Here is an 8,508-nt window from a genome sequence, read left to right on the forward strand (position 1 = left end):
GTAGATTTTTTAAAATTTTGTGGGAAGATCTATTCAGACCTGCTCTTTTGTTGGTGAGGCAATTGGGATTAAGTGATTTTCCCAGGTTCACACAGCTAGTAAGTGTCAAGTGTCTGAGACCAGATTTGAACTCATGTCCTCCTGACTCCAAGGCCATTGCTCAATCTACTGTGCCTATCTGGCTTCCCCTCATACATATTCTTTCAAGAGTTTTCAAAGAGAAATGGACTGCTGTATTTTTTCAAAAACTTTTTTCTTCATCTATTAAGATAATCGTATCATTTTGATAATTTGTTATTGGTATAATCAATTATCTTAATAATTTTTATGTTAAACAACTCCTGAATTCATTTTGCCATTTTTTTATATTAGAAATCCCTGCATTGATCTCTTAGAAACAAATCATAAATTAGACATTGAAGTCATCCAGCAATCACATCCTGAAACAAATTCAAGAATGAAAATTCCAAGGTATATTATACCAAATTCTAGACGTCAAGGAGAAAAGACTGCAAACATCCAGAAAGAAACAATTCAAAAATTGTGGAGCCACATTTATTGGCTGGGCAATGAGGGTTAAGTGAATTGCCCAGGGTCACACAGCTAGTAAGTGACAAGTATCTGAGACTGTATTTGAACTCAGGTCCTCCTGACTCCAGGGCCAGTGCTTTATCCACTGTGCCACATAGCTGCCCCATGTGGAGCCACATTTAGGATAACACATGATTTAGGAGTTACTACATTAAAATACTGGAGGTCTCTGAATATGATATTAAGGAAAGCAAAGGAGCTAGGATTACAAGGAATCCCCTACCTGGTATAGTATAATAAAATATGAACTTTCAGGAGGGGTGTGGCAATGGATATTTAATAATTTAGAGGGCTTTTAAGCATCACTGATGAAAAGACCTGATCTGAATTGAAAATTTGATCTGAAAATGCAAGACTCAAAAGAAGAATAAAAAAGTAAACAGGAAAGAAAATCATAAGGACTTCAGTAAAAACCTATGTACATCCCTACATGGGAAGATGATACTTCTAACTGCTAAGAACTTTGTCATTATTAGGGCAATTAGGAATATACATAGAGAAAACAGATCTGAGTTGGCTACTATGAGATGATCTCTACAAACAAAATTAAGGAGTGAGAAGGAGGGATGCTCTGGAAGAAGGTTAAAAGAAGAGATAGAATGGGGTAAATTATCTCACATAAAAGAAGTGTAAAAGAATTATTACAATGGAGGTGAAAACAAAGGATGGACCTTAATATCATCAGAATTGGCTCGAAGAGAGAACAAAATACATAGTCACTTGGGTATCGGAATCTATCTTACCATACAAGACAGTAAAAGGAGAAAGAAGAAAGAGAACTTGGGTGCTATTATAAGGAAGGGCATAGTTGAAAAGGCATTGGTCAGAGGCAAACACTTTTGAGTAGGAACAGGGTGAAAAAAGAAAGGAAGATAAACGGGGGCAATAGGATAGAGGGAAATACACAATCATAACTCTGAAAAAATTTCACAGCAAGTTTTTCTGATAAAGGACTTCTTTCTCAAATGGATAAAAAACTGAGTAAAATTTATAATACAAATCATTTCCTCTTTGAAAAATGGTCAAAGGATATTAACAGGAAGTTTTCAGATGAAGTAATCAAAGCTATCCCCAGTCATATTGGAGAAACACAAATTAAAATAAACCTAAGGTACCACTTCACACTAATTAAATTGACTAATATGACAGAAAGGAAAAATAAGAAGTGTTAGAGGTAATGTGTGATAACTGGGACACTAAAGCACTGTTGGTGGACTTATGAAGTAATCCAACCATTCTGAAAAGCAATTAGGAACTATACACAAAAGACTATAAAACTGTGACCCTTTGGACCTGCAATATTACTACTAGAATTGTATCACAAAGAGAGCAAAAGCAAAAGGAACAGAGCCTATATATACAAAAATATTTCGCTTTTTTGGTGTCAAAGAATTGGTAAATGAGGGGATGCCCATCAATTTAGAAATGGCTGACTAAGTTGTTGTATATTATTGTGATGGAATACCACTATACTGTAAGAAATAACAAGTAGGATACTCTCAGAAAAACCTAAAAAGACTTACATGAACTGATGCAATGTGAAATAAGCAGAACCAGGAGAAAATTGTATAAAGTAGCAAAAATATTGCATGAGGATCAACTGTGAATGACAGCTATTCTTTACAGTGCAAAAGACAATTTTGAAGGACTCTTGATGAAAACTTTTGTCTCAAGAGAAAGAGCTTATGTAGCCTGAATACATACTGAAAAGTATTTTTCTTTACTTCATTTTTCTTGGGAATCGGGAGTTAGTCTCTGTTTCCTTTCACAATGTGACTAACATAAAAATATGTTTTGCATGACTATACATATACAACCTCTGTCAAATTGCTTGATTTCTCAATAAGGGTGTGGAGGTGAAACTGTGAGAAAGAGAATTTGGAACTCAAAAAATCTTTTTAAATAATAAAAAAATTTTACATGTAATTGAGGAAAATAAATTTGAAAAGAGAATTTGGAACTCAAAATTTTAAAAAAACTGTTAAAATTGTTCTAACATATAATTGGTGGTAAAGATTAAATTAAAAAGAAAAGAAATAAAAAAGAAATTGCAAGTGGGATGATTTCTGAAATACCTGAAAAGACTTTCATGGACTTCCTTGATGAAACACTTGCAAGAAAGACTTACATGAAGTGACCAGAAGCAGGATAAAAGTGTACACAGAAAGAGAATTCTTGCAAGATGATAAATTATGAATGACACCTATTCTCCGAAATACAATGATCCGAGACAATTCCAAAGGACAAATAATGAAAAATGCTATCCATTTATATAGAGACAACTGAAAGCAGATAAAAGCACACTCTTTTAAAACTTTCTATTTCTTTTTTGGGGGTCTCTTTTCTTTTAGAACATCATCAATATGGAAATGTTTTGTATGATTGCATATGTATAACCCATATTAATTGGCTTATCTTCTCAATGAGGAGGGAAGAAAGGGAGAGAAGGAGAAGATATGGAACTCAAAAGAATAAGTGTTACAATCCTGTTTGCATGTAATTGGAAAAAATAAAATATTTAAAATGAGATTTCTTTACTATCTAGGATACTTCATTTCTTCTAAGGCATTATTGACCATAGTAGTATGCTTAATAGTCACTGCAATCAAATTCACCCATTTCTCTCCATTTGAGTTCACTGACACACAAGATATTGATGTTTAATGTTTCCATCTCATGTTTGATTGCATCCAGATTGCTTTGATTCATAGATTTTACATTCCAGATTCTAATGCAATATTGAGCTTTATAACATCAAACTTTGCTTTTCTTCACCAGACACATCTCCAGGTGAGCTCCATTTTAACTTTGACCCAAAAGCGTCCTTAATATTGGAGCACCTCCTTGTTGTCCTCCTCTTCCCAGGAGTATGTTGAATATCCCCAGACCTGAGAGATTCAGCTTCTAGTATTGGACTGTGAGCTATTGAAGAGCTAAAATAGTCTTTTGCCTTTCAATGAATCAGCAGAACATGGCATAGGACCTGGCAAATGGCAAGAACTTAATCATTCTTTAGTGACTGTCTTGACAGAATTCCTCACGTTTGCCCACAGGTCACAATAGATGACAGCTTCTCCTCTGCTGAAGACATCTAAGGAATGCTTTCTAACAATGAAATTCTAGGAATACTATACCTGAAACTTACGGGAATGGGAATCCTAGGGAACTGTCTCCTATTCGCATCTAACTTTTACCTCCTTACTGGTAATAGAAGTAAACCCATTAACCTAATTATCATCCATTTGGCTTTTTCTAACATCATATTGCTTCTCTTCAGAGGAATTCCTACCACAGCACGGGTATGGGGGGTCAAATGTTTCCTGGATGGCCTTGGAATTCACATCATAACTTACCTACAGTCATTGCCCCGTAGTCTTTCCCTGGGTGTCACCTGCCTCCTGAGTGCTTTCCAAGCCATTATCCTCACTCCCAATAGTTCAATCTGGGCAGAGCTCAAAACTAGAGCTCCAAAATGCATCACACCCTGCATTCTTCTTATCTGGATCATCAGTATTCTAGTAAACATAGTTGGGTTTGTATTCCTCACTGGTCCAAAGAATAGCACAGAGAGTAAACATGGATGCAACATGGGATATAGATTTATGGATCTGTATAACACAGATCATTTAATAATTACAATTTCATCATTTGTCTATAATACAATTCTTGTATGTCTCATGGCCTGTTCCAGTAGCTACATGGTCTTTATCCTGTACAGACACAACCACTTATTCAAGCACATTCATAGCACCAACCTCCACCAAAAAACTCCCCATGAAATCAGAGCTACCAAAGTCATTCTGCTTTTAGTAGGTACATTTGTTTTCTTTACCACACCAAGTCCAATTTTTATTCTTTACATGTTTTATTTTAAAGAAGGAAGTGCCTGGGCTATACATGCCTCTGCCCTTCTTTCCCTATGTTACCCAGTAGTCAACCCTTTTCTACTCATCAGCATTGACACCCATATACCCAAGATTTGTTGTGTCCACTGATAGACTGAAAAACTCCTTCCTGTCTGATCAACTTTTACCTCCAGAAACTTAGATAGATTGAATTATAGAGCTTCAAGAAACTTTGTAGGACACAGAGTTTAACCCCCTTGTATACAGATGTAGAAATCAGAGGCCTCAGATCAATGAAAAATGAAGAAGCTTGCTTTCTCTGATCTTACTTCTATATTGGACATTTATTAAAGGACAGTTTCCTTAAAAGTTATAAAACTGCTAAAAAAGCAGCCTCAGGAGCAAAGTGCTAACTTTAAGAGATGCCCAATTGAACTATCCAACATGGCTAAAATTATTGGACATAATTGTGGCTTAGGTATATACATTACATTGTAATTTTCGTCTGTAGATAGAGGGAATTGGTATATCCATATCTATGTAGGTTGATGGAAAGATTGTTTCATTTTTGTCATTTTATATCTAAAAAATGTGTGAGGTATTTCACAAACAACATTTTTTGGAAAAATATATGTAAAATGTTGGAGTGACTTGGGCAAGGGATTAAAAACTATAATCATGATATACTTGATAAATATTCCTATAGGAAATAGTACTTAACCTGGGTTCTGAGAATTTAAGAATTTTTGATGACTGAATTATAATACAATTATAACCTCTTTGTAATCTCTATTTATTTCCATTCATTCACTAAAAACATAATTCTGAGGACTGTGTTTCAATAGACTGCTAAAGGGATCCATGAAGTAAAAAAAAAAAAATCCTATCAATCAAGGAAGATGTTAACATAACCATGGATAAATTGACTAAATACAGTGATAAGAGTAAGGAGATATCTGGAATCAAATTCAAAATGGTTAATTTTTATTCTTATGTGTGAGCTTTACTGGTTTTGTGAGGAGGCTCAATATCCTTATTAGGAAAATGAGGATCATAATGCCTGCCCAGCCTATCTTTCACCATTGCTGTGAGCTTCATGCAGGCTCTAAGTCTTGAATAGATCCTAAAAGGTTATGTAAAGTAAATGAAATCTAAGCAGAAGTGTCATCTACACCATCCTGAAGGTTTGGTATCCTTAAATCAGGGTGTCTCCCCACTGTCAACTTCAAGTTCAATTATAATATAAGGCAAGTCCAATCCAGAGTAGAATATTCTAATTACTTATCGTAAGCTCAGAATGATGCTCTTGATGTATACTTTTTAAAAGTTCACAAATATTTCTTCCAGAATTAAACGCTCTCTCTGTAAGGGGAAGAAAGTAACTCACATTGGGAGTGATTTATAAGTATTTTCCTCCACATTTTCCACTAAGGTAAACTAATTATAAAAATTTCACTGTGAATATTTACACCACAGAGACTCACAAATGCTACAAATGAGGGGTAGATTTATTATTCGGTTGATTGTCTAAGATGAAGAAAGTGATGGAAAAAATCTTAACAATGCAGACTAAATGTTAGGTTGGGTCATGAGCAAGTCATTGACCATGTACCATCTGACTACAATTCCTATAATCAAAGCAAGTAGTCAGTGGAAGATATGAGCACCTTACAAGGATGTAGGATCTTACTGTTTTCAGTCTACATGTGTGGCCCCTTGATATGGCAAACAACTAGGTAGATTAATACTCAGGTTTGCCATCTGCCTGCTAATGCTTTCATGGTATGATAGGGCTCAACTCACTGAGTATCTTCCTTTTTGGTTTAGAAGAAATTGAAATTCCTCCCCATTGCAAACACATTTTGATGGGGGGGGGGGCATGGTAAGTAGGAGGATTTATTTAGGTTAAAGATAGTGACGCATTTCATGTTTTCCATTTGGAAAGAAAGAGGTGCATTGACCCCAAAGAATTTTCCCGTGAAGTATGGAGAGGAGATTCTGGGCCTACTTGAGGCAGTAAACCTGCCCTATCAGTTCTCTGTTTGTACTGCCAAGGGCACCAAACTATCAACTCTTCCGTAGCACAAGGAACTCATCAGGCAGACCTTGATGCTAAATCAGCTGCCAGGTCTGTTCACCTGTCAGCCTTGTAGTCTACTGTACCCCAAGGTATTTCCCCTTCCTATACCAATGAGAAGGGTTTGTTCCCAAGGATATGAGATGGTGGCACTCTCCTTCCTGATTGTTGCTTTTCCCCAAGAATATGATGTAGAAATTTGCAATGGGCATCCACATTTCAACAACCTGGGAAAGGAAGTTCTAACCACTTCAGTAAAATCCCTCATCACAGACAAGGGTTCTCTAAGACCATCCAGGCTGTCTGCAATTCCTATGCCCTCTGCACCCAAACTAATATCACCGGGCTCTCAAGCCCTCCCCTCTCTGTAAGCCAATTTAAAGACAAGAGTAACAATCAGGAGAGGATTGGCAGATAAATTTTACTTACCCACCACATTGCAAAAGTTGAAGGGTAATTTTAGTCTCTGTAGATACCTTTACAGAGTTAGGATAACACTAATCCCTTTCTCCCTCAGAGCTAACAACCTAGATGGAATCTAAGTCCTGGCCAGACACAGAGCCCAATCTCTATTGTTTTCAGAAAGAAGAGGAACAAGACCAAGAGAAAAATGAGTTAGTAACAGAGACCCCTGTAAAAAAAATCTGAGTGAGTTCCTTCAGGTTTAATTTCACAATAACCTTGTTTTATAGGGACAGCAAGACTTGGATTCTGACAGTGACTGTTTGAGCAGAAAAAAAAATGTAAGAACCAATTCTTGGATTTCTGAGCATGTGTGAGAGCAAAACCACCAAGTGAGCCTTTCCTGGGATGAGAAAAAAATGAAACGGGGACAAACCTGTCCAGGAGAGGAGGGGCAGGGAAGGAAGGAGGGAAGGAAGGAGAGAAGGAGGCATGATAAAATAATGGGATTTGGCAGACCCCCAGGGGTCCCACATGAGGATTGGTTTAGAATTGTTTGAATTGGGTGAGACTGAGAAACTAAGTATCTACCTAAGGGTGATTGGATGGAGACAACACCTGGCTGGCCCTGAGTGACGTTTTATTCCCAGAGGCTGTGTACTACTGACATCAGCTAGAGACCACTCTCAACCAATCAGCTTGAAGGACTTCCCTTTTCAGGGAGGGAGACAGGAACTTGGAAGTAGAGGCTGAAGGGGCCTCTTTTTGTGGAGGAACTGGCATGGAAGCAGAAAGGAGAAAAAGGAGGGTCCCCATGGTTGTCCAGAACTTTTGGCGTGGTGAGGGATTTCACATGGGCTGCTAGGAAAGGAAGTTTGTTTTTTATCTCTGGCCATACCAAATAGAACCAAGCTAGAATTTTCCATGCTATAAGAATTCTGTTCTCAATCTCTCTCTCTCTCTTCAATAAATTATCATATATTTTAATAAATCCTAAAAAGCCTAAACTCTTGCTGAATTTATCAATGATTTTAACCAGCTTCCCCGCAAAACTGGGGGGGGGGGTGCAGATTAGAACACACATTTAGATTTTAAATGAGACAGCTTGGCCAAAAACAAAGAAAAAATCTGAACCTTGATCTTCTGATCTTCCAGTTGAGTAAGTTTTCCCCTACCCTGTCCCTGCTGTTTTGGCTGTTTTTCCTTTCAATTTTCAAATGGATTTTTTTTTTTTGGTTGAGGCAATTGGGGTTAAGTGACTTTCCCAGGGCAACAGAGCTAGTAAGTGTCAAGTGTCTGAGACCTGTTTTGAACTCAGGTCCTCCTGACTCCAGGGCCGGTGCTCTATCCACTGTGCCACCTAGCTTCCCCTCAAATGGATTTTTTAAACTTCCTAAGTAATGTTTCATCAAGGAAACGTACCCTTTCTAATGTACCTTTTCTAACTTTAACTTTGCTAATCAGAAAAGTGGAAAAGATCAAGTTGATGCTTGGTCAGTTTGAATTTAATGAATATTTCTTTATTCCTATTCTTAGTTTTGCCAGGCTTTGTTAGGTGGCATAGAAAGTTCTGCATGTCATGGAGCATATTAG

This window comes from Dromiciops gliroides, chromosome 6, assembly GCF_019393635.1.
Source record: "Dromiciops gliroides isolate mDroGli1 chromosome 6, mDroGli1.pri, whole genome shotgun sequence".
NCBI classification, from domain to species: domain Eukaryota; kingdom Metazoa; phylum Chordata; class Mammalia; order Microbiotheria; family Microbiotheriidae; genus Dromiciops; species Dromiciops gliroides.